The following is a 21,824-nucleotide window of genomic DNA, read 5'->3' as shown; positions in this document are numbered from 1 at the left end:
CAATCAGGCTGAAAACGCATTTAAAGCCATAAAAAGTTCATTTTGGCTCTCACACCTAAACAAAACGTTGTAGACTCAACATTTTTGCTGTATTTAGTGTATTCTAGCATCTTGAAGATGATTCCAGCATTAATTTCATTGTGCTTATGCTCATTTTGAAGATATTGACATTTTCACCTAAAGTGCACAATCAGGCTGAAAACGCATTTAAAGCCATAAAAAGTTCATTTTGGCTCTCACACCTAAACAAAACGTTGTAGACTCAACATTTTTGCTGTATTTAGTGTATTCTAGCATCCTGAAGATGATTCCAGCATTAATTTCATTGTGCTTATGCTCATTTTTAGGATTTTGACATTTTCACCTAAAGTGCACAATCAGGCTGAAAACGCGTTTAAAGCAATAAAAAGTTCATTTTGGCTCTCACACCTAAACTAAACGTTGTAGACTCAAAATTGTTGCTGTATTTAGTGTATTCTAGCATCCTGAAGATGATTCCAGCATTAATTTCATCGTGCTTATGCTCATTTTGAAGATTTTGACATTTTCACCTTAAGTGTACAATCAGGGGCTGAAAACGCGTTTAAAGCAATAAAAAGTTCATTTTGGCTCTCACACCTAAACTAAACGTTGTAGACTCAAAATTTTTGCTGTATTTAGTGTATTCTAGCATCCTGAAGATGATTCCAGCATTAATTTCATTGTGCTTATGCTCATTTTTAAGATTTTGACATTTTCACCTAAAGTGCACAATCAGGCTGAAAATTCATTTAAAGCAATAAAAACTTCATTTTGGCACACAAACCTAAACTAAACGTTGTAGACTCAAAATTTTTGCTGTATTTAGTGTATTCTAGCATCCTGAAGATGATTCCAGCATTAATTTCATTGTGCTTATGCTCATTTTGAAGATTTTGACATTTTCACCTAAAGTGTACAATCAGGGGCTGAAAACGCGTTTAAAGCAATAAAAAGTTCATTTTGGCTCTCACACCTAAACTAAACGTTGTAGACTCAAAATTTTTGCTGTATTTAGTGTATTCTAGCATCCTGAAGATGATTCCAGCATTAATTTCATTATGCTTATGCTCATTTTGAAGATTTTGACATTTTCACCTAAAATGTACAATCAGGCTGAAAACGCATTTAAAGCAATAAAAAGTTCATTTTGGCTCTCACACCTAAACTAAACGTTGTAGACTCAAAATTTTTGCTGTATTTAGTGTATTCTAGCATCCTGAAGATGATTCCAGCATTAATTTCATTGTGCTTATGCTCATTTTTAAGATTTTGACATTTTCACCTAAAGTGCACAATTAGGCTGAAAACGCATTTAAAGGAATAAAAAGTTCATTTTGGCACACAAACCTAAACTAAACGTTGTAGACTCAAAATTTTTGCTGTATTTAGTGTATTCTAGCATCCTGAAGATGATTCCAGCATTAATTTCATTGTGCTTATGCTCATTTTGAAGATTTTGACATTTTCACCTTAAGTGTACAATCAGGGGCTGAAAACGCGTTTAAAGCAATAAAAAGTTCATTTTAACTCTCACACCAAAACTAAACGTTGTAGACTCAAAATTTTTGCTGTATTTAGTGTATTCTAGCATCCTGAAGATGATTCCAGCATTAATTTCATTGTGCTTATGCTCATTTTGAAGATTTTGACATTTTCACCTAAAGTGTACAAGCAGGGGCTGAAAAGACGTTTAAAGCAATAAAAAGTTCATTTTGGCTCTCACACCTAAACTAAACGTTGTAGACTCAAAATTTTTGCTGTATTTAGTGTATTCTAGCATCCTGAAGATGATTCCAGCATTAATTTCATTGTGCTTATGCTCATTTTTAAGATTTTGACATTTTCACCTAAAGTGCACAATCAGGCTGAAAACGCGTTTAAAGCAATAAAAAGTTCATTTTGGCTCTCACACCTAAACTAAACGTTGTAGACTCAAAATTTTTGCTGTATTTAGTGTATTCTAGCATCCTGAAGATGATTCCAGCATTAATTTCATTGTGCTTATGCTCATTTTGAAGATTTTGACATTTTCACCTAAAGTGCACAATCAGGCTGAAAACGCATTTAAAGCCATAAAAAGTTCATTTTGGCTCTCACACCTAAACTAAACGTTGGAGAATCAAAATTTTTGCTGTATTTAGTGTATTCTAGCATCCTGAAGATGATTCCAGCATTAATTTCATTGTGCTTATGCTCATTTTTAAGATTTTGACATTTTCACCTAAAGTGCACAATCAGGCTGAAAACGCGTTTAAAGGAATAAAAAGTTCATTTTGGCACACAAACCTAAACTAAACGTTGTAGACTCAAAATTTTTGCTGTATTTAGTGTATTCTAGCATCCTGAAGATGATTCCAGCATTAATTTCATTGTGCTTATGCTCATTTTGAAGATTTTGACATTTTCACCTTAAGTGTACAATCAGGGGCTGAAAACGCGTTTAAAGCAATAAAAAGTTCATTTTGGCTCTCACACCAAAACTAAACGTTGTAGACTCAAAATTTTTGCTGTATTTAGTGTATTCTAGCATCCTGAAGATGATTCCAGCATTAATTTCATTGTGCTTATGCTCATTTTGAAGATTTTGACATTTTCACCTAAAGTGTACAAGCAGGGGCTGAAAAGACGTTTAAAGCAATAAAAAGTTCATTTTGGCTCTCACACCTAAACTAAACGTTGTAGACTCAAAATTTTTGCTGTATTTAGTGTATTCTAGCATCCTGAAGATGATTCCAGCATTAATTTCATTGTGCTTATGCTCATTTTTAAGATTTTGACATGTTCACCTAAAGTGCACAATCAGGCTGAAAACGCGTTTAAAGCAATAAAATGTTCATTTTGGCTCTCACACCTAAACTAAACGTTGTAGACTCAAAATTTTTGCTGTATTTAGTGTATTCTAGCATCCTGAAGATGATTCCAGCATTAATTTCATTGTGCTTATGCTCATTTTGAAGATTTTGACATTTTCACCTAAAGTGCACAATCAGGCTGAAAACGCATTTAAAGCCATAAAAAGTTCATTTTGGCTCTCACACCTAAACTAAACGTTGGAGAATCAAAATTTTTGCTGTATTTAGTGTATTCTAGCATCCTGAAGATGATTCCAGCATTAATTTCATCGTGCTTATGCTCATTTTGAAGATTTTGACATTTTCACCTTAAGTGTACAATCAGGGGCTGAAAACGCGTTTAAAGCAATAAAAAGTTCATTTTGGCTCTCACACCTAAACTAAACGTTGTAGACTCAAAATTTTTGCTGTATTTAGTGTATTCTAGCATCCTGAAGATGATTCCAGCATTAATTTCATTGTGCTTATGCTCATTTTTAAGATTTTGACATTTTCACCTAAAGTGCACAATCAGGCTGAAAACGCATTTAAAGCAATAAAAACTTCATTTTGGCACACAAACCTAAACTAAACGTTGTAGACTCAAAATTTTTGCTGTATTTAGTGTATTCTAGCATCCTGAAGATGATTCCAGCATTAATTTCATTGTGCTTATGCTCATTTTGAAGATTTTGACATTTTCACCTTAAGTGTACAATCAGGTGTTGAAAACGCGTTTAAAGCAATAAAAAGTTCATTTTTGCTCTCACACCTAAACTAAACGTTGTAGACTCAAAATTTTTGCTGTATTTAGTGTATTCTAGCATCCTGAAGATGATTCCAGCATTAATTTCATTGTGCTTATGCTCATTTTGAAGATTTTGACATTTTCACCTAAAGTGTACAATCAGGGGCTGAAAACGCGTTTAAAGCAATAAAAAGTTCATTTTGGCTCTCACACCTAAACTAAACGTTGTAGACTCAAAATTTTTGCTGTATTTAGTGTATTCTAGCATCCTGAAGATGATTCCAGCATTAATTTCATTATGCTTATGCTCATTTTGAAGATTTTGACATTTTCACCTAAAGTGTACAATCAGGCTGAAAACGCATTTAAAGCAATAAAAAGTTCATTTTGGCTCTCACACCTAAACTAAACGTTGTAGACTCAAAATTTTTGCTGTATTTAGTGTATTCTAGCATCCTGAAGATGATTCCAGCATTAATTTCATTGTGCTTATGCTCATTTTTAAGATTTTGACATTTTCACCTAAAGTGCACAATTAGGCTGAAAACGCATTTAAAGGAATAAAAAGTTCATTTTGGCACACAAACCTAAACTAAACGTTGTAGACTCAAAATTTTTGCTGTATTTAGTGTATTCTAGCATCCTGAAGATGATTCCAGCATTAATTTCATTGTGCTTATGCTCATTTTGAAGATTTTGACATTTTCACCTTAAGTGTACAATCAGGGGCTGAAAACGCGTTTAAAGCAATAAAAAGTTCATTTTGGCTCTCACACCAAAACTAAACGTTGTAGACTCAAAATTTTTGCTGTATTTAGTGTATTCTAGCATCCTGAAGATGATTCCAGCATTAATTTCATTGTGCTTATGCTCATTTTGAAGATTTTGACATTTTCACCTAAAGTGTACAAGCAGGGGCTGAAAAGACGTTTAAAGCAATAAAAAGTTCATTTTGGCTCTCACACCTAAACTAAACGTTGTAGACTCAAAATTTTTGCTGTATTTAGTGTATTCTAGCATCCTGAAGATGATTCCAGCATTAATTTCATTGTGCTTATGCTCATTTTTAAGATTTTGACATTTTCACCTAAAGTGCACAATCAGGCTGAAAACGCGTTTAAAGCAATAAAAAGTTCATTTTGGCTCTCACACCTAAACTAAACGTTGTAGACTCAAAATTTTTGCTGTATTTAGTGTATTCTAGCATCCTGAAGATGATTCCAGCATTAATTTCATTGTGCTTATGCTCATTTTGAAGATTTTGACATTTTCACCTAAAGTGCACAATCAGGCTGAAAACGCATTTAAAGCCATAAAAAGTTCATTTTGGCTCTCACACCTAAACTAAACGTTGGAGAATCAAAATTTTTGCTGTATTTAGTGTATTCTAGCATCCTGAAGATGATTCCAGCATTAATTTCATTGTGCTTATGCTCATTTTTAAGATTTTGACATTTTCACCTAAAGTGCACAATCAGGCTGAAAACGCGTTTAAAGGAATAAAAAGTTCATTTTGGCACACAAACCTAAACTAAACGTTGTAGACTCAAAATTTTTGCTGTATTTAGTGTATTCTAGCATCCTGAAGATGATTCCAGCATTAATTTCATTGTGCTTATGCTCATTTTGAAGATTTTGACATTTTCACCTTAAGTGTACAATCAGGGGCTGAAAACGCGTTTAAAGCAATAAAAAGTTCATTTTGGCTCTCACACCAAAACTAAACGTTGTAGACTCAACATTTTTGCTGTATTTAGTGTATTCTAGCATCCTGAAGATGATTCCAGCATTAATTTCATTGTGCTTATGCTCATTTTGAAGATTTTGACATTTTCACCTAAAGTGTACAAGCAGGGGCTGAAAAGACGTTTAAAGCAATAAAAAGTTCATTTTGGCTCTCACACCTAAACTAAACGTTGTAGACTCAAAATTTTTGCTGTATTTAGTGTATTCTAGCATCCTGAAGATGATTCCAGCATTAATTTCATTGTGCTTATGCTCATTTTTAAGATTTTGACATTTTCACCTAAAGTGCACAATCAGGCTGAAAACGCGTTTAAAGCAATAAAAAGTTCATTTTGGCTCTCACACCTAAACTAAACGTTGTAGACTCAAAATTTTTGCTGTATTTAGTGTATTCTAGCATCCTGAAGATGATTCCAGCATTAATTTCATTGTGCTTATGCTCATTTTGAAGATTTTGACATTTTCACCTAAAGTGCACAATCAGGCTGAAAACGCATTTAAAGCCATAAAAAGTTCATTTTGGCTCTCACACCTAAACTAAACGTTGGAGAATCAAAATTTTTGCTGTATTTAGTGTATTCTAGCATCCTGAAGATGATTCCAGCATTAATTTCATTGTGCTTATGCTCATTTTTAAGATTTTGACATTTTCACCTAAAGTGCACAATCAGGCTGAAAACGCGTTTAAAGCAATAAAAAGTTCATTTTGGCTCTCACACCTAAACTAAACGTTGTAGACTCAAAATTTTTGCTGTATTTAGTGTATTCTAGCATCCTGAAGATGATTCCAGCATTAATTTCATTGTGCTTATGCTCATTTTGAAGATTTTGACATTTTCACCTAAAGTGCACAATCAGGCTGAAAACGCATTTAAAGCCATAAAAAGTTCATTTTGGCTCTCACACCTAAACTAAACGTTGGAGAATCAAAATTTTTGCTGTATTTAGTGTATTCTAGCATCCTGAAGATGATTCCAGCATTAATTTCATTGTGCTTATGCTCATTTTTAAGATTTTGACATTTTCACCTAAAGTGCACAATCAGGCTGAAAACGCGTTTAAAGCAATAAAAAGTTCATTTTGGCTCTCACACCTAAACTAAACGTTGTAGACTCAAAATTTTTGCTGTATTTAGTGTATTCTAGCATCCTGAAGATGATTCCAGCATTAATTTCATTGTGCTTATGCTCATTTTGAAGATTTTGACATTTTCACCTAAAGTGCACAATCAGGCTGAAAACGCATTTAAAGCCATAAAAAGTTCATTTTGGCTCTCACACCTAAACTAAACGTTGTAACCTAAACTAAACGTTGTAGACTCAAAATTTTTGCTGTATTTAGTGTATTCTAGCATCCTGAAGATGATTCCAGCATTAATTTCATTGTGCTTATGCTCATTTTGAAGATTTTGACATTTTCACCATAAGTGTACAATCAGGGGCTGAAAACGCGTTTAAAGCAATAAAAAGTTCATTTTGGCTCTCACACCAAAACTAAACGTTGTAGACTCAAAATTTTTGCTGTATTTAGTGTATTCTAGCATCCTGAAGATGATTCCAGCATCAATTTCATTGTGCTTATGCTCATTTTGAAGATTTTGACATTTTCACCTAAAGTGTACAATCAGGGGCTGAAAACACATTTAAAGCAATAAAAAGTTCATTTTGGCTATCACACCTAAACAAAACGTTGTAGACTCAACATTTTTGCTGTATTTAGTGTATTCTAGCATCCTGAAGATGATTCCAGCATTAATTTCATTGTGCTTATGCTCATTTTTAAGATTTTGACATTTTCACCTTAAGTGTACAATCAGGGGCTGAAAACGCGTTTAAAGCAATAAAAAGTTCATTTTGGCTCTCACACCTAAACTAAACGTTGTAGACTCAAAATTTTTGCTGTATTTAGTGTATTCTAGCATCCTGAAGATGATTCCAGCATTAATTTCATTGTGCTTATGCTCATTTTGAAGATTTTGACATTTTCACCTAAAGTGCACAATCAGGCTGAAAACGCATTTAAAGCCATAAAAAGTTCATTTTGGCTCTCACACCTAAACAAAACGTTGTAGACTCAACATTTTTGCTGTATTTAGTGTATTCTAGCATCCTGAAGATGATTCCAGCATTAATTTCATTGTGCTTATGCTCATTTTAAAGATTTTGACATTTTCACCTTAAGTGTACAATCAGGGGCTGAAAACGCGTTTAAAGCAATAAAAAGTTCATTTTGGCTCTCACACCTAAACTAAACGTTGTAGACTCAAAATTTTTGCTGTATTTAGTGTATTCTAGCATCTTGAAGATGATTCCAGCATTAATTTCATTGTGCTTATGCTCATTTTTAAGATTTTGACATTTTCACCTAAAGTGCACAATCAGGCTAAAAACGCGTTTAAAGCAATAAAAAGTTCATTTTGGCTCTCACACCTAAACTAAACGTTGTAGACTCAAAATTTTTGCTGTATTTAGTGTATTCTAGCATCCTGAAGATGATTCCAGCATTAATTTCATTGTGCTTATGCTCATTTTGAAGATTTTGACATTTTCACCTTAAGTGTACAATCAGGGGCTGAAAACGCGTTTAAAGCAATAAAAAGTTCATTTTGGCTCTCACACCTAAACTAAACGTTGTAGACTCAAAATTTTTGCTGTATTTAGTGTATTCTAGCATCCTGAAGATGATTCCAGCATTAATTTCATTGTGCTTATGCTCATTTTTAAGATTTTGACATTTTCACCTAAAGTGCACAATCAGGCTGAAAACGCGTTTAAAGCAATAAAAAGTTCATTTTGGCTCTCACACCTAAACTAAACGTTGTAGACTCAAAATTTTTGCTGTATTTAGTGTATTCTAGCATCCTGAAGATGATTCAAGCATTAATTTCATTGTGATTATGCTCATTTTTAAGATTTTGACATTTTCACCTAAAGTGCACAATCAGGCTGAAAACGCATTTAAAGCAATAAAAAGTTCATTTTGGCTATCACACCTAAACAAAACGTTGTAGACTCAACATTTTTGCTGTATTTAGTGTATTCTAGCATCCTGAAGATGATTCCAGCATTAATTTCATTGTGCTTATGCTCATTTTTAAGATTTTGACATTTTCACCTTAAGTGTACAATCAGGGGCTGAAAACGCGTTTAAAGCAATAAAAAGTTCATTTTGGCTCTCACACCTAAACTAAACGTTGTAGACTCAAAAATTTTGCTGTATTCAGTGTATTCTAGAATCCTGAAGATGATTCCAGCATTAATTTCATCGTGCTTATGCTCATTTTGAAGATTTTGACATTTTCACCTAAAGTGCACAATCAGGCTGAAAACGCGTTTAAAGCAATAAAAAGTTCATTTTGGCTCTCACACCTAAACTAAACGTTGTAGACTCAAAAATTTTGCTGTATTTAGTGTATTCTAGCATCCTGAAGATGATTCCAGCATTAATTTCATTGTGCTTAAGCTCATTTTGAAGATTTTGACATTTTCACCTAAAGTGCACAATCAGGCTGAAAACGCATTTAAAGCCATAAAAAGTTCATTTTGGCTCTCACACCTAAACTAAACGTTGTAGACTCAAAATTTTTGCTGTATTTAGTGTATTCTAGCATCCTGAACATGATTCCAGCATTAATTTCATTGTGCTTATGCTCATTTTGAAGATTTTGACATTTTCACATTAAGTGTACAATCAGGGGCTGAAAACGCGTTTAAAGCAATAAAAAGTTCATTTTGGCTCTCACACCTAAACTAAACGTTGTAGACTCAAAATTTTTGCTGTATTTAGTGTATTCTAGCATCCTGAAGATGATTCCAGCATTAATTTCATTGTGCTTATGCTCATTTTTAAGATTTTGACATTTTCACCTAAAGTGCACAATCAGGCTGAAAACGCGTTTAAAGCAATAAAAAGTTCATTTTGGCTCTCACACCTAAACTAAACGTTGTAGACTCAAAATTTTTGCTGTATTTAGTGTATTCTAGCATCCTGAAGATGATTCCAGCATTAATTTCATCGTGCTTATGCTTATTTTTAAGATTTTGACATTTTCACCTTAAGTGTACAATCAGGGGCTGAAAACGCGTTTAAAGCAATAAAAAGTTCATTTTGGCTCTCACACCTAAACTAAACGTTGTAGACTCAAAATTTTTGCTGTATTTAGTGTATTCTAGCATCCTGAAGATGATTCCAGCATTAATTTCATTGTGCTTATGCTCATTTTGAAGATTTTGACATTTTCACCTAAAGTGTACAATCAGGCTGAAAACGCATTTAAAGCAATAAAAATTTCATTTTGGCTCTCACACCTAAACTAAACGTTGTAGACTCAAAATTTTTGCTGTATTTAGTGTATTCTAGCATCCTGAAGATGATTCCAGCATTAATTTCATTGTGCTTATGCTCATTTTTAAGATTTTGACATTTTCACCTAAAGTGCACAATCAGGCTGAAAACGCATTTAAAGGAATAAAAAGTTCATTTTGGCACACAAACCTAAACTAAACGTTGTAGACTCAAAATTTTTGCTGTATTTAGTGTATTCTAGCATCCTGAAGATGATTCCAGCATTAATTTCATTGTGCTTATGCTCATTTTGAAGATTTTGACATTTTCACCATAAGTGTACAATCAGGGGCTGAAAACGCGTTTAAAGCAATAAAAAGTTCATTTTGGCTCTCACAACAAAACTAAACGTTGTAGACTCAAAATTTTTGCTGTGTTTAGTTTATTCTAGCATCCTGAAGATGATTCCAGCATTAATTTCATTGTGCTTATGCTCATTTTGAAGATTTTGACATTTTCACCTAAAGTGTACAATCAGGGGCTGAAAACACGTTTAAAGCAATAAAAAGTTCATTTTGGCTCTCACACCTAAACTAAACGTTGTAGACTCAAAATTTTTGCTGTATTTAGTGTATTCTAGCATCCTGAAGATGATTCCAGCATTAATTTCATTGTGCTTATGCTCATTTTGAAGATTTTGACATTTTCACCTAAAGTGCACAATCAGGCTGAAAACGCATTTAAAGGAATAAAAAGTTCATTTTGGCACACAAACCTAAACTAAACGTTGTAGACTCAAAATTTTTGCTGTATTTAGTGTATTCTAGCATCCTGAAGATGATTCCAGCATTAATTTCATTGTGCTTATGCTCATTTTGAAGATTTTGACATTTTCACCATAAGTGTACAATCAGGGGCTGAAAACGCGTTTAAAGCAATAAAAAGTTCATTTTGGCTCTCACACCAAAACTAAACGTTGTAGACTCAAATTTTTTGCTGTATTTAGTGTATTCTAGCATCCTGAAGATGATTCCAGCATCAATTTCATTGTGCTTATGCTCATTTTGAAGATTTTGACATTTTCACCTAAAGTGTACAATCAGGGGCTGAAAACACGTTTAAAGCAATAAAAAGTTCATTTTGGCTCTCACACCTAAACTAAACGTTGTAGACTCAAAATTTTTGCTGTATTTAGTGTATTCTAGCATCCTGAAGATGATTCCAGCATTAATTTCATTGTGCTTATGCTCATTTTGAAGATTTTGACATTTTCACCTAAAGTGCACAATCAGGCTGAAAACGCATTTAAAGCCATAAAAAGTTCATTTTGGCTCTCACACCTAAACTAAACGTTGGAGACTCAAAATTTTTGCTGTATTTAGTGTATTCTAGCATCCTGAAGATGATTCCAGCATTAATTTCATTGTGCTTATGCTCATTTTTAAGATTTTGACATTTTCACCTTAAGTGTACAATCAGGGGCTGAAAACGCGTTTAAAGCAATAAAAAGTTCATTTTGGCTCTCACACCTAAACTAAACGTTGTAGACTCAAAATTTTTGCTGTATTTAGTGTATTCTAGCATCCTGAAGATGATTCCAGCATTAATTTCATTGTGCTTATGCTCATTTTTAAGATTTTGACATTTTCACCTAAAGTGCACAATCAGGCTGAAAACGCGTTTAAAGCAATAAAAAGTTCATTTTTGCTCTCAAACCTAAACTAAACGTTGTAGACTCAAAATTTTTGCTGTATTTAGTGTATTCTAGCATCCTGAAGATGATTCCAGCCTTAATTTCATTGTGCTTATGCTCATTTTTAAGATTTTGACATTTTCACCTAAAGTGCACAATCAGGCTGAAAAACGCGTTTAAAGCAATAAAAAGTTCATTTTGGCTCTCACACCTAAACTAAACGTTGTAGACTCAAAATTTTTGCTGTATTTAGTGTATTCTAGCATCCTGAAGATGATTCCAGCATTAATTTCATTGTGCTTATGCTCATTTTGAAGATTTTGACATTTTCACCTAAAGTGCACAATCAGGCTGAAAACGCATTTAAAGCCATAAAAAGTTCATTTTGGCTGTCACACCTAAACTAAACGTTGGAGACTCAAAATGTTTGCTGTATTTAGTGTATTCTAGCATCCTGAAGATGATTCCAGCATTAATTTCATTGTGCTTATGCTCATTTTTAAGATTTTGACATTTTCACCTTAAGTGTACAATCAGGGGCTGAAAACGCGTTTAAAGCAATAAAAAGTTCATTTTGGCTCTCACACCTAAACTAAACGTTGTAGACTCAAAATTTTTGCTGTATTTAGTGTATTCTAGCATCCTGAAGATGATTCCAGCATTAATTTCATTGTGCTTATGCTCATTTTTAAGATTTTGACATTTTCACCTAAAGTGTACAATCAGGGGCTGAAAACGCGTTTAAAGCAATAAAAAGTTCATTTTGGCTCTCACACCTAAACTAAACGTTGTAGACTCAAATTTTTTGCTGTATTTAGTGTATTCTAGCATCCTGAAGATGATTCCAGCCTTAATTTCATTGTGCTTATGCTCATTTTTAAGATTTTGACATTTTCACCTAAAGTGCACAATCAGGCTGAAAAACGCGTTTAAAGTAATAAAAAGTTCATTTTGGCTCTCACACCTAAACTAAACGTTGTAGACTCAAAATTTTTGCTGTATTTAGTGTATTCTAGCATCCTGAAGATGATTCCAGCATTAATTTCATTGTGCTTATGCTCATTTTGAAGATTTTGACATTTTCACCTAAAGTGCACAATCAGGCTGAAAACGCATTTAAAGCCATAAAAAGTTCATTTTGGCTCTCACACCTAAACTAAACGTTGGAGACTCAAAATGTTTGCTGTATTTAGTGTATTCTAGCATCCTGAAGATGATTCCAGCATTAATTTCATTGTGCTTATGCTCATTTTTAAGATTTTGACATTTTCACCTTAAGTGTACAATCAGGGGCTGAAAACGCGTTTAAAGCAATAAAAAGTTCATTTTGGCTCTCACACCTAAACTAAACGTTGTAGACTCAAAATTTTTGCTGTATTTAGTGTATTCTAGCATCCTGAAGATGATTCCAGCATTAATTTCATTGTGCTTATGCTCATTTTTAAGATTTTGACATTTTCACCTAAAGTGCACAATCAGGTTGAAAACGCGTTTAAAGCAATAAAAAGTTCATTTTTGCTCTCACACCTAAACTAAACGTTGTAGACTCAAAATTTTTGCTGTATTTAGTGTATTCTAGCATCCTGAAGATGATTCCAGCATTAATTTCATTGTGCTTATGCTCATTTTGAAGATTTTGACATTTTCACCTTAAGTGTACAATCAGGGGCTGAAAACGCGTTTAAAGCAATAAAAAGTTCATTTTGGCTCTCACACCTAAACTAAACGTTGTAGACTCAAAATTTTTGCTGTATTTAGTGTATTCTAGCATCCTGAAGATGATTCCAGCCTTAATTTCATTGTGCTTATGCTCATTTTGAAGATTTTGACATTTTCACCTAAAGTGCACAATCAGGCTGAAAACGCATTTAAAGCCATAAAAAGTTCATTTTGGCTCTCACACCTAAACAAAACGTTGTAGACTCAACATTTTTGCTGTATTTAGTGTATTCTAGCATCCTGAAGATGATTCCAGCATTAATTTCATTGTGCTTATGCTCATTTTGAAGATTTTGACATTTTCACCTTAAGTGTACAATCAGGGGCTGAAAACGCGTTTAAAGCAATAAAAAGTTCATTTTGGCTCTCACACCTAAACTAAACGTTGTAGACTCAAAATTTTTGCTGTATTTAGTGTATTCTAGCATCTTGAAGATGATTCCAGCATTAATTTCATTGTGCTTATGCTCATTTTTAAGATCTTGACATTTTCACCTAAAGTGCACAATCAGGCTGAAAACGCGTTTAAAGCAATAAAAAGTTCATTTTGGCTCTCACACCTAAACTAAACGTTGTAGACTCAAAATTTTTGCTGTATTTAGTGTATTCTAGCATCCTGAAGATGATTCAAGCATTAATTTCATTGTGATTATGCTCATTTTTAAGATTTTGACATTTTCACCTAAAGTGCACAATCAGGCTGAAAACGCGTTTAAAGCAATAAAAAGTTCATTTTGGCTCTCACACCTAAACTAAACGTTGTAGACTCAAAATTTTTGCTGTATTAAGTGTATTCTAGCATCCTGAAGATGATTCCAGCATTAATTTCATTGTGCTTATGCTCATTTTTAAGATTTTGACATTTTCACCTAAAGTGCACAATCAGGCTGAAAAACGCGTTTAAAGCAATAAAAAGTTCATTTTGGCTCTCACACCTAAACTAAACGTTGTAGACTCAAAATTTTTGCTGTATTTAGTGTATTCTAGCATCCTGAAGATGATTCCAGCATTAATTTCATTGTGCTTATGCTCATTTTGAAGATTTTGACATTTTCACCTAAAGTGCACAATCAGGCTGAAAACGCATTTAAAGCCATAAAAAGTTCATTTTGGCTCTCACACCTAAACTAAACGTTGGAGACTCAAAATTTTTGCTGTATTTAGTGTATTCTAGCATCCTGAAGATGATTCCAGCATTAATTTCATTGTGCTTATGCTCATTTTTAAGATTTTGACATTTTCACCTTAAGTGTACAATCAGGGGCTGAAAACGCGTTTAAAGCAATAAAAAGTTCATTTTGGCTCTCACACCTAAACTAAACGTTGTAGACTCAAAATTTTTGCTGTATTTAGTGTATTCTAGCATCCTGAAGATGATTCCAGCATTAATTTCATTGTGCTTATGCTCATTTTTAAGATTTTGACATTTTCACCTAAAGTGCACAATCAGGCTGAAAACGCGTTTAAAGCAATAAAAAGTTCATTTTTGCTCTCACACCTAAACTAAACGTTGTAGACTCAAAATTTTTGCTGTATTTAGTGTATTCTAGCATCCTGAAGATGATTACAGCATTAATTTCATTGTGCTTATGCTCATTTTGAAGATTTTGACATTTTCACCTTAAGTGTACAATCAGGGGCTGAAAACGCGTTTAAAGCAATAAAAAGTTCATTTTGGCTCTCACACCTAAACTAAACGTTGTAGACTCAAAATTTTTGCTGTATTTAGTGTATTCTAGCATCCTGAAGATGATTCCAGCATTAATTTCATTGTGCTTATGCTCATTTTGAAGATTTTGACATTTTCACCTAAAGTGCACAATCAGGCTGAAAACGCATTTAAAGCCATAAAAAGTTCATTTTGGCTCTCACACCTAAACTAAACGTTGTAGACTCAAAATTTTTGCTGTATTTAGTGTATTCTAGCATCCTGAAGATGATTCCAGCATTAATTTCATTGTGCTTATGCTCATTTTGAAGATTTTGACATTTTCACCTTAAGTGTACAATCAGGGGCTGAAAACGCGTTTAAAGCAATAAAAAGTTCATTTTGGCTCTCACACCTAAACTAAACGTTGTAGACTCAAAATTTTTGCTGTATTTAGTGTATTCTAGCATCCTGAAGATGATTCCAGCATTAATTTCATTGTGCTTATGCTCATTTTTAAGATTTTGACATTTTCACCTAAAGTGCACAATCAGGCTGAAAACGCGTTTAAAGCAATAAAAAGTTCATTTTGGCTCTCACACCTAAACTAAACGTTGTAGACTCAAAATTTTTGCTGTATTTAGTGTATTCTAGCATCCTGAAGATGATTCAAGCATTAATTTCATTGTGATTATGCTCATTTTTAAGATTTTGACATTTTCACCTAAAGTGCACAATCAGGCTGAAAACGCATTTAAAGCAATAAAAAGTTCATTTTGGCTATCACACCTAAACAAAACGTTGTAGACTCAACATTTTTGCTGTATTTAGTGTATTCTAGCATCCTGAAGATGATTCCAGCATTAATTTCATTGTGCTTATGCTCATTTTTAAGATTTTGACATTTTCACCTTAAGTGTACAATCAGGGGCTGAAAACGCGTTTAAAGCAATAAAAAGTTCATTTTGGCTCTCACACCTAAACTAAACGTTGTAGACTCAAAATTTTTGCTGTATTTAGTGTATTCTAGCATCCTGAAGATGATTCCAGCATTAATTTCATTGTGCTTATGCTCATTTTGAAGATTTTGACATTTTCACCTAAAGTGCACAATCAGGCTGAAAACGCATTTAAAGCCATAAAAAGTTCATTTTGGCTCTCACACCTAAACAAAACGTTGTAGACTCAACATTTTTGCTGTATTTAGTGTATTCTAGCATCCTGAAGATGATTCCAGCATTAATTTCATTGTGCTTATGCTCATTTTGAAGATTTTGACATTTTCACCTTAAGTGTACAATCAGGGGCTGAAAACGCGTTTAAAGCAATAAAAAGTTCATTTTGGCTCTCACACCTAAACTAAACGTTGTAGACTCAAAATTTTTGCTGTATTTAGTGTATTCTAGCATCTTGAAGATGATTCCAGCCTTAATTTCATTGTGCTTATGCTCATTTTTAAGATTTTGACATTTTCACCTAAAGTGCACAATCAGGCTGAAAACGCGTTTAAAGCAATAAAAAGTTCATTTTGGCTCTCACACCTAAACTAAACGTTGTAGACTCAAAATTTTTGCTGTATTTAGTGTATTCTAGCATCCTGAAGATGATTCCAGCATTAATTTCATTGTGCTTATGCTCATTTTGAAGATTTTGACATTTTCACCTTAAGTGTACAATCAGGGGCTGAAAACGCGTTTAAAGCAATAAAAAGTTCATTTTGGCTCTCACACCTAAACTAAACGTTGTAGACTCCAAATTTTTGCTGTATTTAGTGTATTCTAGCATCCTGAAGATGATTCAAGCATTAATTTCATTGTGATTATGCTCATTTTTAAGATTTTGACATTTTCACCTAAAGTGCACAATCAGGCTGAAAACGCATTTAAAGCAATAAAAAGTTCATTTTGGCTATCACACCTAAACAAAACGTTGTAGACTCAACATTTTTGCTGTATTTAGTGTATTCTAGCATCCTGAAGATGATTCCAGCATTAATTTCATTGTGCTTATGCTCATTTTTAAGATTTTGACATTTTCACCTTAAGTGTACAATCAGGGGCTGAAAACGCGTTTAAAGCAATAAAAAGTTCATTTTGGCTCTCACACCTAAACTAAACGTTGTAGACTCAAAATTTTTGCTGTATTTAGTGTATTCTAGCATCCTGAAGATGATTCCAGCATTAATTTCATTGTGCTTATGCTCATTTTGAAGATTTTGACATTTTCACCTAAAGTGCACAATCAGGCTGAAAACGCATTTAAAGCCATAAAAAGTTCATTTTGGCTCTCACACCTAAACAAAACGTTGTAGACTCAACATTTTTGCTGTATTTAGTGTATTCTAGCATCCTGAAGATGATTCCAGCATTAATTTCATTGTGCTTATGCTCATTTTGAAGATTTTGACATTTTCACCTTAAGTGTACAATCAGGGGCTGAAAACGCGTTTAAAGCAATAAAAAGTTCATTTTGGCTCTCACACCTAAACTAAACGTTGTAGACTCAAAATTTTTGCTGTATTTAGTGTATTCTAGCATCTTGAAGATGATTCCAGCATTAATTTCATTGTGCTTATGCTCATTTTTAAGATTTTGACATTTTCACCTAAAGTGCACAATCAGGCTGAAAACGCGTTTAAAGCAATAAAAAGTTCATTTTGGCTCTCACACCTAAACTAAACGTTGTAGACTCAAAATTTTTGCTGTATTTAGTGTATTCTAGCATCCTGAAGATGATTCCAGCATTAATTTCATTGTGCTTATGCTCATTTTGAAGATTTTGACATTTTCACCTTAAGTGTACAATCAGGGGCTGAAAACGCGTTTAAAGCAATAAAAAGTTCATTTTGGCTCTCACACCTAAACTAAACGTTGTAGACTCAAAATTTTTGCTGTATTTAGTGTATTCTAGCATCCTGAAGATGATTCCAGCATTAATTTCATTGTGCTTATGCTCATTTTTAAGATTTTGACATTTTCACCTAAAGTGCACAATCAGGCTGAAAACGCGTTTAAAGCAATAAAAAGTTCATTTTGGCTCTCACACCTAAACTAAACGTTGTAGACTCAAAATTTTTGCTGTATTTAGTGTATTCTAGCATCCTGAAGATGATTCAAGCATTAATTTCATTGTGATTATGCTCATTTTTAAGATTTTGACATTTTCACCTAAAGTGCACAATCAGGCTGAAAACGCATTTAAAGCAACAAAAAGTTCATTTTGGCTATCACACCTAAACAAAACGTTGTAGACTCAACATTTTTGCTGTATTTAGTGTATTCTAGCATCCTGAAGATGATTCCAGCATTAATTTCATTGTGCTTATGCTCATTTTTAAGATTTTGACATTTTCACCTTAAGTGTACAATCAGGGGCTGAAAACGCGTTTAAAGCAATAAAAAGTTCATTTTGGCTCTCACACCTAAACTAAACGTTGTAGACTCAAAAATTTTGCTGTATTCAGTGTATTCTAGAATCCTGAAGATGATTCCAGCATTATTTTCATCGTGCTTATGCTCATTTTGAAGATTTTGACATTTTCACCTAAAGTGCACAATCAGGCTGAAAACGCGTTTAAAGCAATAAAAAGTTCATTTTGGCTCTCACACCTAAACTAAACGTTGTAGACTCAAAAATTTTGCTGTATTTAGTGTATTCTAGCATCCTGAAGATGATTCCAGCATTAATTTCATTGTGCTTAAGCTCATTTTGAAGATTTTGACATTTTCACCTAAAGTGCACAATCAGGCTGAAAACGCATTTAAAGCCATAAAAAGTTCATTTTGGCTCTCACACCTAAACTAAACGTTGTAGACTCAAAATTTTTGCTGTATTTAGTGTATTCTAGCATCCTGAACATGATTCCAGCATTAATTTCATTGTGCTTATGCTCATTTTGAAGATTTTGACATTTTCACCTTAAGTGTACAATCAGGGGCTGAAAACGCGTTTAAAGCAATAAAAAGTTCATTTTGGCTCTCACACCTAAACTAAACGTTGTAGACTCAAAATTTTTGCTGTATTTAGTGTATTCTAGCATCCTGAAGATGATTCCAGCATTAATTTCATTGTGCTTATGCTCATTTTTAAGATTTTGACATTTTCACCTAAAGTGCACAATCAGGCTGAAAACGCGTTTAAAGCAATAAAAAGTTCATTTTGGCTCTCACACCTAAACTAAACGTTGTAGACTCAAAATTTTTGCTGTATTTAGTGTATTCTAGCATCCTGAAGATGATTCCAGCATTAATTTCATCGTGCTTATGCTTATTTTTAAGATTTTGACATTTTCACCTTAAGTGTACAATCAGGGGCTGAAAACGCGTTTAAAGCAATAAAAAGTTCATTTTGGCTCTCACACCTAAACTAAACGTTGTAGACTCAAAATTTTTGCTGTATTTAGTGTATTCTAGCATCCTGAAGATGATTCCAGCATTAATTTCATTGTGCTTATGCTCATTTTGAAGATTTTGACATTTTCACCTAAAGTGTACAATCAGGCTGAAAACGCATTTAAAGCAATAAAAAGTTCATTTTGGCTCTCACACCTAAACTAAACGTTGTAGACTCAAAATTTTTGCTGTATTTAGTGTATTCTAGCATCCTGAAGATGATTACAGCATTAATTTCATTGTGCTTATGCTCATTTTTAAGATTTTGACATTTTCACCTAAAGTGCACAATCAGGCTGAAAACGCATTTAAAGGAATAAAAAGTTCATTTTGGCACACAAACCTAAACTAAACGTTGTAGACTCAAAATTTTTGCTGTATTTAGTGTATTCTAGCATCCTGAAGATGATTCCATTATTAATTTCATTGTGCTTATGCTCATTTTGAAGATTTTGACATTTTCACCATAAGTGTACAATCAGGGGCTGAAAACGCGTTTAAAGCAATAAAAAGTTCATTTTGGCTCTCACACCAAAACTAAACGTTGTAGACTCAAAATTTTTGCTGTGTTTAGTGTATTCTAGCATCCTGAAGATGATTCCAGCATTAATTTCATTGTGCTTATGCTCATTTTGAAGATTTTGACATTTTCACCTAAAGTGTACAATCAGGGGCTGAAAACACGTTTAAAGCAATAAAAAGTTCATTTTGGCTCTCACACCTAAACTAAACGTTGTAGACTCAAAATTTTTGCTGTATTTAGTGTATTCTAGCATCCTGAAGATGATTCCAGCATTAATTTCATTGTGCTTATGCTCATTTTGAAGATTTTGACATTTTCACCTAAAGTGCACAATCAGGCTGAAAACACATTTAAAGGAATAAAAAGTTCATTTTGGCACACAAACCTAAACTAAACGTTGTAGACTCAAAATTTTAGCTGTATTTAGTGTATTCTAGCATCCTGAAGATGATTCCAGCATTAATTTCATTGTGCTTATGCTCATTTTGAAGATTTTGACATTTTCACCATAAGTGTACAATCAGGGGCTGAAAACGCGTTTAAAGCAATAAAAAGTTCATTTTGGCTCTCACACCAAAACTAAACGTTGTAGACTCAAAATTTTTGCTGTATTTAGTGTATTCTAGCATCCTGAAGATGATTCCAGCATCAATTTCATTGTGCTTATGCTCATTTTGAAGATTTTGACATTTTCACCTAAAGTGTACAATCAGGGGCTGAAAACACATTTAAAGCAATAAAAAGTTCATTTTGGCTATCACACCTAAACAAAACGTTGTAGACTCAACATTTTTGCTGTATTTAGTGTATTCTAGCATCCTGAAGATGATTCCAGCATTAATTTCATTGTGCTTATGCTCATTTTTAAGATTTTGACATTTTCACCTTAAGTGTACAATCAGGGGCTGAAAACGCGTTTAAAGCAATAAAAAGTTCATTTTGGCTCTCACACCTAAACTAAACGTTGTAGACTCAAAATTTTTGCTGTATTTAGTGTATTCTAGCATCCTGAAGATGATTCCAGCATTAATTTCATTGTGCTTATGCTCATTTTGAAGATTTTGACATTTTCACCTAAAGTGCACAATCAGGCTGAAAACGCATTTAAAGCCATAAAAAGTTCATTTTGGCTCTCACACCTAAACAAAACGTTGTAGACTCAACATTTTTGCTGTATTTAGTGTATTCTAGCATCCTGAAGATGATTCCAGCATTAATTTCATTGTGCTTATGCTCATTTTGAAGATTTTGACATTTTCACCTTAAGTGTACAATCAGGGGCTGAAAACGCGTTTAAAGCAATAAAAAGTTCATTTTGGCTCTCACACCTAAACTAAACGTTGTAGACTCAAAATTTTTGCTGTATTTAGTGTATTCTAGCATCTTGAAGATGATTCCAGCATTAATTTCATTGTGCTTATGCTCATTTTTAAGATTTTGACATTTTCACCTAAAGTGCACAATCAGGCTAAAAACGCGTTTAAAGCAATAAAAAGTTCATTTTGGCTCTCACACCTAAACTAAACGTTGTAGACTCAAAATTTTTGCTGTATTTAGTGTATTCTAGCATCCTGAAGATGATTCCAGCATTAATTTCATTGTGCTTATGCTCATTTTGAAGATTTTGACATTTTCACCTTAAGTGTACAATCAGGGGCTGAAAACGCGTTTAAAGCCATAAAAAGTTCATTTTGGCTCTCACACCTAAACTAAACGTTGTAGACTCAAAATTTTTGCTGTATTTAGTGTATTCTAGCATCCTGAAGATGATTCCAGCATTAATTTCATTGTGCTTATGCTCATTTTTAAGATTTTGACATTTTCACCTAAAGTGCACAATCAGGCTGAAAACGCGTTTAAAGCAATAAAAAGTTCATTTTGGCTCTCACACCTAAACTAAACGTTGTAGACTCAAAATTTTTGCTGTATTTAGTGTATTCTAGCATCCTGAAGATGATTCAAGCATTAATTTCATTGTGATTATGCTCATTTTTAAGATTTTGACATTTTCACCTAAAGTGCACAATCAGGCTGAAAACGCATTTAAAGCAATAAAAAGTTCATTTTGGCTATCACACCTAAACAAAACGTTGTAGACTCAACATTTTTGCTGTATTTAGTGTATTCTAGCATCCTGAAGATGATTCCAGCATTAATTTCATTGTGCTTATGCTCATTTTTAAGATTTTGACATTTTCACCTTAAGTGTACAATCAGGGG

The sequence above is a fragment of the Vanacampus margaritifer genome, chromosome 7 (assembly GCF_051991255.1).
Source record: "Vanacampus margaritifer isolate UIUO_Vmar chromosome 7, RoL_Vmar_1.0, whole genome shotgun sequence".
Taxonomy (NCBI): Eukaryota; Metazoa; Chordata; class Actinopteri; order Syngnathiformes; family Syngnathidae; genus Vanacampus; species Vanacampus margaritifer.
This window is presented reverse-complemented; position numbering follows the sequence as displayed.